Consider the following 11,441-nt stretch of genomic DNA (forward strand, 5'->3'; position numbering starts at 1 on the left):
ATTGTGCATCCTCTTATTTTTCATAGTGCTGTTTATGACACTCTTGCAATATGTATCCTGCTTTTATATATTTATTTGTCTGTGTGCTTCCCTGTATAAATTGAGTTCTAGAAGGTCAAAACTTATTTAATTCATCTTTATATTCATCACAAAGCCTGGCCAAGCACAATTTTTTATTGCACAGAATCCATGGTTGTGAAATATAGTTTTGATGTTTAAGACAAGGATGCAATTGTTTCATTATTCAGTTCTTATTGGAATACATCTAGAGCTGTGCTTCCCAAGATGGTAGCCAGTAGCAATATGTGGTTATTTAAATTAAAAATAAAATGAAAATTTCAGTTGCTCAGTGGTACTAGCCACTTTTTATATGCCCTATAGCCACAAGTTACTAGTGGCTACCACAATGAAAAGTGCAGATATGGAAACTTAGTGCAGATATGGAAACTTACTGCCATCATAGAAAGTTCTGTTGGACAGCGCTGCTCTACAGCATCTGCATTGGAATGCCACCAGCTCCAGGTAACACAATACTCAACTTGTCTTAATTTGGGCTTTTCCAAAAGTAGTCTGTGAGATAAGGTCTTGGATAGATGTAATTTACTGAGAAGTTGATCCCAAGGTCAAAGAAATCACATATGAGGGGGAAAAAAAAAAAAAAAAAAGGAAGCATGTAGAACCAGTAAATGGAGTGTCAAAAAGAGAGTTTCTACTTAGGCAACTGGGACTTCATTGCAGAAATATCCCACAAGGTACAGGGAGACCTAACCCCCCAACTCCACCAAATCCCATTCCCTATTGAAAGTAGCTTAGGGGAAAAGGGGGTTAACCTCATCTTCCCCCCACTTCAGCACTGCACTTCAGGAAGGGATGAGGTACAGGCACTTGAAGTGGAAAACTGTCAGTGTCAGAAACAAGCTATTGCGTCAGCAGATCATCTGGGGCAGGGAGATGGTGGTGAGGGCTCATGCATCAACATACTCTGTTACACTTCTAGTGGGGATCACAGATTGCCTCATATAAAAATGCAAGAAGGGAAAATTAATTTTTATTCAATGGCTTAATGACAAAGGAGTTCTGGGCTGGTTATTATGCAACATAGTAGTCTTGCCCTTCTTTCTAGCATCATCTCAAATATTCTACAGGTCTTCCAAGCATCAAAACTTCCAAAGTAAATAACCCACAGGCAGAAGAGTTGAATGCTGGTCTTGGATATCTTATTAAGTATGAGACCTTTTCAAAAGCCCTGCTAGAAGACTTCCTTTTGAATCTTAGTGGCTAAGATTATATTGCATGCCCATGAGAGTGACAGAATGTCAGAATTGTCATGGTTTGCTTAAACTAATCAAAAGTCACCTCTTAGGTCCATGGAGGGGTTGCCTTTCTTGAACATACATACCATCTCCAATATATGAACAAAGCAGGCTTCTTTTGACAAAGAGAAGAGATAATTCTGGTATTGTTTATGGGCAAGAGTCTGTCACAGGAATAGGCACTAGATTTTGTGAAAGATATTAAAAACCTCAAGAGAGTCTAGAGGAAAATTTCCAGGTTTTTTGGATCCTAGAAATTGCATCATATGTTGAGTAGATAATAGAACCAGGCACAATCCAGAGCTCTGATATCGTTAAGCAATGCAATATCCAAACCTTGAATTTTCTTCTCTAATATTCAGAATAGAAAACTTAAAAGGTATTAAGATAGCTATCATGAAATATTTGAAAAAATTACCAGGGGATAGTAGATTAAATTTAAACTTATGATGCCCTAGGGTCTATAGGTAGGGCATGAGTTAGACTTTTTAAATATACATTGGACAGAAATTTCCTCTTAACAACTAGAGTTGCTAATAAAAATTATGATAGAGTAGTAATATCATCATGAATGGAAAAGTCAAGCAGAAGCTGAATTATATTAATTTACCTTCCAATAGCACTTTTGTTTCAAAGCATTAATTTCAATTAACTATTCTTAAAATGCTGTAATGTAAAAGATGTAAATGATTTTAACACTATTTTCCTTAGAGGTTTAGCAAGCTTAATGATCTTTCAAGATCATGCAACTAATAAATAGCATAAGTCTGATTCACACTCAAATTTTCTGACACCTAAATACTGACAGTTTCTAGATCTTCATAACTATTTGGTTATTTTAAACGTTTTATGCAATTGGAAATCATTTTGTAATATACCTAGATTTAACTGTGGTTCTATTGATTTATTTCTTATTAATAGCAATCTCATTCCCAGGAATATCTATCATTACCACTCTATTCCTCTTTCCCTTTGGTAACTTCAAAACTACATTTTTTTATATTTAACTGTTTATTATGAAGGATATGATAAAAAATACAGAAACTACATTTTTTTAAAGACAGGTCTCACTATCTTGCCCAGGTTGACCCTGAACTCCTGGCCCCAAGCAATCAGTCTGCCTCACCCTCCCACATAGCTGGAACTACAGGCTTGTGCATCTGTGCCCAACAAAATTATATTATGTTCTTGAGGCCATATTTCTGTATCCTATAGATCCTGATGTATTTTGGTGAAAGATTGGTTGAACTCTTAAGTGCTCTACCACTTAGCTATATCCCCTTTCTTTCTTAATTTTGAAACAAAGTCTTGCTAAGTTTCCCAAGTTGACCTCAAACTTGGGTTCCTCCTGCCTCAGCCATCTGAGTAGTTGGGATTACAGGCGTACACCACCATTCCGCCTTTAGTTGGTATTAGTTGTTTACAAGTATTTTCACCCTTTCTCAGTATTCAGTGGTATTCAGTTTGTGAATAAACGAAAACATAGTACTGGAAGTTGATCTCATTTCTCTCCTTGGTCAGTTTGAATTTACTTTTTTTTCTTTCATAGTGTGTTCTTGTTTTTTTCATAATTCATTGGGACATAATAAACTTTCTCTCTTTCTTTTCCCTTGTAGACATTGAGGATTAGAATTGCTATTCCAGTTACCCTCTCTTCTGTTCTTAACTCCGTAGGGAGTGGAGCTTGGTGTGTCCTTTATGACCAGCACTCAATGGATTTCTCCTCAAACACATTAGGGAGTTGTAATCTCTTGATCTACTTCTGGGTGAGCATCATGGCTCTGCTTTTTAGATTGGTACAGACATGTGATTTTTCTAGTTCTAGAACTGGAATTTTTAAAAACCATCAGAGCTTCAAGGTTTGCATGATCTGAACCAGATTAATACATTCAGATACAAAAAAGCACTTGCTGCATCAACTATGGCTGGATGCAGGGTTTTCCTCCAGCTCCTCATCTGGGTTGGTTTTGAGTTAGGAGGGGAGATTGTTAATGTGCTAAGTGACCTCAGTATTTGGTATTTGATATCCTAAAAAATACCAAAGAATTTTTAAGTCCAAAAACATGTAAAAAGTGTTTCAAAAGATAATGTGTTTATGTAAACCACTAAAATTATTGCAGTGATATTTTTTCTTACTGTTTACTCTGACCTGTTATTTTCTGTACAGTAGCAACAGAAATAAAAATACAGAAAACAATATCTGTTATTGAGGGTCTGCTATGTATAAGGCATGATGCTAAGTATTTTACATATGATAACACAACTTTGTCAACAGAGTACTATTGTTATCCCCATTTTACATTTTTGAAAATTGAGGCACAGAGAAAGTAAGTAAATTGTTCAAAGGCACATAACATAAAGAAGCCAAGTCAATATTTCCACCAAAGCACACAACTATTGTGCTTTTAAAAAATTATTATTATTATAGTAATTTTATTATTGCTCTAAAATGTTTTCTAAGAATTTTTGGAGTACCAGGCAGAAAACACAAAGGAAACTCATTTCTCACAGTATATAAATGCATTTCTTCATTCTCTTCAAACAAGGTTGAAAAGCTTTCATGTTTAAAAATTGACTAACTTTAAATATTTTAAATATCTATCTCTCAAAGGTAAATTGTTAGCGTAGATGTTCTTGAATAAGTCCTGTGTCTAAATTCTGAAATTTTTATGGTTACAGATGGTAGCTTAAATTTTCTGAGAGTCTGACTTGACCTGTATTTGAAGGAGCCCTAAACCAGGAAGTAAAGGCAAGTAAGAACAAATTGGCCAGAATTGCAGTGAAGAAAATATTCCCAGTAGTTTAAAGGAAAAGAAGAGGCATGTAAATAAAATAGATAAGGGTTTAAATCAGACGTTCTAACAGAGAAAAGCAATTTAAGTAATATAAATGTTCTTAAGAAGAAAAAACTCAGAATGTTTGGAAATAAATGCCAGTTTATCAGAAATTTAGGATGAATTTTTGTAAATCATAGAAAAAGAAAAATTAAATGCCTATAAAGATATATAGACACTTTTGGAAAGAAAAATTAGAATCATTACTAATGTTTCAGAGAGATGAAGGAATAAAAAAGAAAGTCAAGGAGACACATAGGCAAAAAAGCAGGAAAAGGCAAACGTTGACAGAAAAATTCCTGACTTTAAATGATTAAATGAATAAGAGTCCCAGATACAGAAAATATGAGAGAAAGGTAGAGCGGAGCCATTCCCACAGCTGGCGGCTGGATAAGGCGGCCATGTTTCTTTATTATGACAATTGACCGGCCAGATAAATTATGATTCAGTAAGTTACAGGTGTGGGAAATGAAGTGGAAACGTACAAGGGACTCAGCAAACTGTGAAACTGCTCTGGCTTTATCAGTGGACTCATGTTGAGTCCATCTCGTTGATGAACATCCTTATCAGCCGGCAAATATAAATGACTTATGGGAATAATATTTCAAGGCATAATGACACAGCTATATCTACTATTCTTCTAAGATCTGGGTTATTAAATATTAAATATCAAAGCTGTAAATTATAGTAGCAGCTTTATATAACTAAATTAAATTCAAACAAAACCTAATTTCCTTAATCATTGGCTGTAATCCTCCAGGAACATATGCTATTAACTCAACTACAAATGGCACAGAAATTGTATGACTTCAGTTAAATTATTTGATATCAAGTTCTAATCCAGGGCAGACTTCTCTGTAAATCTCCTACAGGGATTTTAATACTTCTACAATCATATTGGCTTTTTATAAAGCCACTAATCTTTTCGTACTCTGATTTCTTACTCCTTTATCCAATTTCTTTCTCTCTCTCCTTTTTCTCTCAGAGTGTATTCTAGGTCAATTTTTTAAAACAAACTGTCTGTGGAATTTTATTCTCATTTTTATCCAAAGTATCACCAAAGTTATCACAACCTGAGATTTTGCACAGAGAACTAATTAAACTTAACTGGTAGTATTTATAGATCCAATTAACTGTTTATGGCCATGTATGTTAGTGCAAACCCAAAATAGTAAAAAACTGATCAGTATAATTTGGCTCATTGTGCTCATAGCCAAATACTAACCATGGAGTTCATTCAGTAATGAAGTGCATTGTGGGTATTGTAATTAGGAAAAAAAATGACTTAAATGAATTAATTTTGTTCTCTTTTTTGACAAAATGTTAACTAGTTTTTGAATAGATCATTATAGTTATAGACTAAATAATATATGATTAAGAATCTAAAATTGCTTGAAAGCAAATGAGTTTGAAAGGGAGGAAAGTATTATTTCATAAGATAGGGATGCATATAAAAGTAAGGGAATGGGAGTCCTGGAAAAAAGTGCATACCTGGCAAGTTTGGGTGTCTGTTCATAACCAAGGGAAACAGTGATGTGAGGCACAGGGAGACTAGTGTTAAAAAAAAAAGGAGGGTAACTAGTTCCAGTTTTAGTTCTGCAAGTCAGATTTCCTAAACTTGAGGATGGAGTAAGTCCATCCAGTAAAATTCTCTTACTGAGAATCCAGTAAAATTCTCTTACTGTTCAAGATGGTGGGTCAGTCAGCAGAGGTGATGAATCTGTACCTGAGAGCAAAAAGTGGTGGCTATACCCTCTGTGTATATGCTAAAGTATCTTAAATGTTATTCTGCAGTCCAGTCTTGCCCAGTCTGAGTCCAGAAAGACTCATTGCTGCTGGTCTGTATATGTCTTCATTTGATGTCTTATAGGCAGATCAATATGAATTCAGTTTATCATGGTGAGGGTCTCAGTATGGAACAGCTGGCAAACTCAAAAACTTTAAATGAAAATTTAATGAAGTCCAGTTTACTAAGGTGTGGGCAGAATTACTGGAGCCAATAAATGATGCTAGAGCACCCTGGAATTAACAACATTGGAAAGTGTTGTCCACTTTAATTTTGTAGGTACAAGGAAAAGGAGCCCAGAGAAAGCTTGAAGCCATGGAATAAGTTCCATAGGACTTATTACTTAGTAGTAATCTAGAAGGCATTCACAGCAGATCTGGAGAGATCAGAAGGAATAAATCCTCCTACTCTCTACTCTGACCACTTGTTGGTTGCTCACCCTGCCTTAACCCAATTAAAAGTCACATGTCAAAGGTGCTCCTGGCCATAAGACAGAGCAGAGGAAGGTGGATAACAGATTTGTGTTTGCAAGCATGTTGGGTGGGTGGTATTGTTATGGGAATAACTACACAATTTCCAATTTCCCTTCCTCCAAATACACACACACAAACCACTTTTTCTTCAGCCTTGTCCACTACTGGCATCATTACATGCTCACTTGCTCACATTTAAAAAATTTTAAAAAAGGGAAGAACCATTTTTATTCTTTCCTTTTCTTCTAATTTCACACATTGAAACTGTATCCAAGTTCTGTTGGTTCACTCCATCTGGGCCACATTGGGAATGCCCTCTTCCCCTTTCTTCTGGCCCCTCTTGTTTCCAACCCACCTGCCCATCTTTGTCAGGAAGAGGCTTTCCAACCTGGTTGTGACAAGGAGTTTTCACAGTGCAAACAGCTGTCAATAAAGCAATATCTCACTTCATCCTTTCATTTCATATCCATTTCCTGAGGCTAGACCACTGTAATAACTGTTTGTTCACAGTTCCAAGCCCTGCAGAACTGTCTGTGAATGGAAGAAAGACCCTACTCTAATGGAGTTTTATGTTCTTGTAGGAGGAGATACACAATAAATAAGTCTAAAATTATCAGGTATTAAAATTATATTATGAAGAAAAATATATCAGGGCAAGCAGCTGGAGAATGGCAGAGTGGCAGTTTTAGTAGGAAGTCCTTGCTAATGAGGTGTTGCGTTGAACCTGAGTGCAGTGACACAATGGTATGAGCCAACAGTCCCAAGCAAAGCAGGAAGAAGTGTTTAGGCCTTGATGTAGGATTGGGCTTGACTCTCTTGAGGAAGTGTAAGGAACAATCTGGCAAGGTCCAGTGAGCAAGGAAGGCAAGGAGAGAAAGCCAGGACCTGGGGATTATGATCATATAGTCTTCCAGATGACAAGTAACAACTAAGTATTGTGGCAGGCCACAAGAGGGTGTGAAGTGTAGAATGGCAGAAACCAAGTTATATTTTAAAACATTCACTCTCTCGGTATTGCGTGGACAATTGACAAGAAGTTGAAGGAGGAGTAAGGGTAAGATAGTAAGAGGTCAAATAGAAGGCTGTGATCAAGTCCAGACAGAGCATAGGGAATCAGTGGAGTGTTGTAAATTCTGAGGATTTAGGGTATATTTTGAAAGTAGAATTTACTAATGGAATAAACTAAGGGCTATAAGAAAATGTAACTTTAGTGAACTCTGAAATCTAAATGTCAGCTGTCTCATAGTGTCTGTGTCATTTGTGAGTTACTTGCCATTGTTTATTCAGGGTAAGTACTTTTGTTGGCCTATCCTTTCTTAATAATCTTAAAGTATTTTAATATATCTTTCCCCTTTGACTCATTCAGGATGAAAGATTATTCTTTGATGAAGAGAATAAAATTCAGTAAATTGTAGCAGGGTAAAGGTTACCTGCTGACCAACTTTTGTGTCTTAGAACACTGAATGATGAATCACACTGACCCTAAAACAAAGGACTCTTCCTTAAGACCCTTGTTTTTTTCCAGTTAAACTTGTTCTATTGAAAAAACAACCATTCTTCCACAACGATTTCTTTTCTAAATTCAAATCTTGCTTCGAAGAGGAAATTTCTTTCTCCTATCAATTATGCAAAAATGTTAATGTCAGGTAAAGAAAACACATGAGATTAAAAGAGTCATATTATGGGTCTGGAAATTATGAATAGCCAGAAAATTTTCAATTTGTTGGTGATACAAGGAGCCCAGGAAAAGACTGGTTTTGATTGGCTCATTTGGAATCTATGTTTTTTGGGTATATGAAACTTCATAAAAGTTTATGGAGTTAAGAAAATATAATGAATTAGGAGGGAATTAAGTCATAACATGGAGAAAGGATGTAATCTATATAATATTTTGGGAAAACTAATTTCCTGTGTGTGGGTATCATGAAGTTGAGATGCTAGGATTTAAAAGATCATTGCTACAAAGAAGAAGGAAAAATTTCATATTTTGGTTTCTTTGGGAAAGACACAAAAGTAGCCAATCACTCCAGATTTACACTGATAGAGTGACATGTTTGAATAATATTGATACTATGTAAGTTGAATTGTAAAGAGTTAAATTATACATGTTCTATATATGTTAAAAATATAAAAATGCTCAACATGGATCATAAAAAGAGAAATGAAATTAAAACTACATTGAAATAACATTTTTAACAAATATGTTGACAAAAACAATGTCTAAATGCATACTGAGTGGATGAGGCCATTGTAGGTGAGGGAAATAACCATTCTTATGTATTGCTGGTAGAAACCAAAAGAGTGCAACATATAAGAGAAAGAATTCGGCAATGTTTAACCAATCGCATATTCATTTGCACTCTGATTGGCGCTCTCACTTTTAGAAATATATCCCAACATTTCACTTGCCAAAACAAGAAAAGATATACATACAAGGCAATTTATTGTAATAATATGCCTGTAACCTCAAAATACTAAAAACAACTCATTTGAGGGGCCTACCTGAATGAATTATGAAATATAAAATGTGTACTCTGCAGCTATAAGAATGAAGATATTCATACCCTTCTTTTTTAGTAATAGAACAGTGACATAATGTACTTCTTCTCAGGTTGATTTTCATTCATTGAGATATTTTGCAGATTATTTCAGAGTATAGTGTGTAGGTGGATGTATGTTTGTGTGTGTGTATAGAAAGAGGGAGAAGAAACAGAAATGGAGACATAGAGACTGTTCAATCATAGATACTTATATATGTATGCATATGTGGATGTGGATGTGTGTGTGGGGGGGGGTGTGTAAGGCAACTTTGTTTTGTATTTCAAGTAGAAATAAGAATCAATGTTTCTGACTGACTAATGTAGACATCTGGGCTGGTTGATCTTTATATGAGCCAGGTGACTTTGAACTCTTGTTTCTCCTAAGGTCCCTCCCACTGCCTAATTGTGAGTGTCCCCAAAGACTCAGTCCTCAACCTTACATTCCTTCTCCTTACATTCTTTTCCCAGAATTCAACTACTGCTTGTGGGTCTGACCTCAGGGCAAAGAAATAATTCACCAAGACAGAATATGACAAGAATTACAGAATTTAAAAAAAGAAGTGTCTCTTTTGCTATAAAAATTATAAAAATATGGAATTAAAAATTAAATAAGCTTACTTACACCTTTCCTTGATTGAAAATGAAGCAACCCCACAACAAAAAGAGGGAACAAGTGATCCTTCAGGCTTGCAGTATGGGGTTAAAATTACATTTAAACAATACTAGTCTTGGTTTACTCTGCAGTCACATATATACGCCTTGATCTAATGTAGTTTAGGACAAAACTAAGTGTTTCCAGAACTCACCAGCTTACAACTCCTAAATAAACTCACCAAAAGAGTTTTTTTCAAGTCTCTGAGAGTAGGTCTCTGTCCTACATATAACTGACACTCTCTGCCCTGTGAGATAGCCACCGACCCTGCAACAGATGATCATCTGCAGAAGTCCATGGACTGCTGATTATTGGATAACCGCCTTTGAATGTGCCTTGGCTGCAGATTCTTGGATGACCATCTCCTAAAGTGTTTGGGATGCAGATTCCCAGATGATGGTCTGTGGAAGTGCTGGGACTGCAAATTCCTGGATGACAATTTCTGGAAATTCCAGGACTACAGATTTCCAGGTGACCATCTCCAATGTTCCTCTTCTGCCTATTTTGGTTTGGATATAAAGTTTCCCAAAAGACTTATGTGTTGAGATTTGGTCTCCAAGGCAGCAAGGTCCAGAGGTGAGACTTTGAGGAAGTGATTGGATCATGAAGGCTCTAACCTCATTAGTGTATTAATCCATCTGTTGGATTAGTGATGTGAATATACTGGGAGGATGTAGAAACTGTTGGCAGGTGGGGCATGGTGAAGGAAGTAGATCACTGGGGTCATACCCTTGGGGACTTTTTCTTGTCCCTGACCATAGCCTTCTCCAATCTCAATACAATCTCTCTCTCTCTCTCTCTCTCTCTCTCTCTCTCTCTCTCTCTCTCTCTCTCTCTCTCTCTCTCTCTCTCGACTCTTCCCAACTGTCATTGAACTAAGTAGCTTTTCTCTGTCTTACACTTCTACCATGATGTTTTGCCTTACTTCAGACCTGAAGAATTGGAGACAGCCAACCATGATCTGAAACCATGAGCCCAAATCAATCTTTCTTCTTTTAAGTTGTTATCATCAGTTATTTTGTTTACAGAAATGAAAAGCTTTGTATACACATCCTGTTCTTGGATGACCATATTTGGAAGTCCCTTACCTGCAGAGACTATCTCAGGAAATGCCTGAACATCAGATTCCAGAATGGCTGTCTCTGGAAGTACCATACTGCAGATTTCTGAGCATCATCTCTGGAAGTACTTGGACTGAAGATTCTCGGCTCTTATTCTGGCTTCTCACATAGCTCACTCCATTACCATTGCCCTCTGCCTCTTTGGTTTTCTTCTGTAGGACACTAGGAAAGTACCATACCCTTCTCCCATCTTATTCTTATAGGGGATGTCCAATGGCAGAATGCCTGGTTCCCTTGTGGCGTCTGGTCTTAATACTCACCCAAAGCATGTGGGTGACTCAGGTTGGAGAGAGAGAGCAGGACCTCTCTCTTTTCTCACCTTTTCAGACAGTTCACCTGAGATTCACTCACAGAGTCAAAATAATCAATTTTGACAAGTGATTTCTGGCCCTCCTTGTCATTGTCTCTCCTATCATTTATCTTCTACTGGAACCTTATCGCCTCAGTGGTCTACTTATTACTAATGCTGAAATTCCAGGTTTTTTTGACACTTATGGGTCCCAAAGAAACCCAGAGGACATTGCCAGGTCTACTGGTTTGGCATGTACAGAGTAGAAGGCTTGGGGAAGAATGAAATGACTTCATTCCTTCTGAAGGCAGGAGAATGACTTTTGGTAGTTACATATAGGGGTGGGACTAGAGTGTATAGGAAAGGAGAGGGGTTAAGGGGATGGAAGCTTGGGGGAAGTTGACTGTCATCTGCCTTCCATATAGTTGTCCAA

The sequence above is a fragment of the Sciurus vulgaris genome (genome assembly GCF_902686455.1).
Source record: "Sciurus vulgaris genome assembly, chromosome: 4".
NCBI lineage: Eukaryota > Metazoa > Chordata > Mammalia > Rodentia > Sciuridae > Sciurus > Sciurus vulgaris.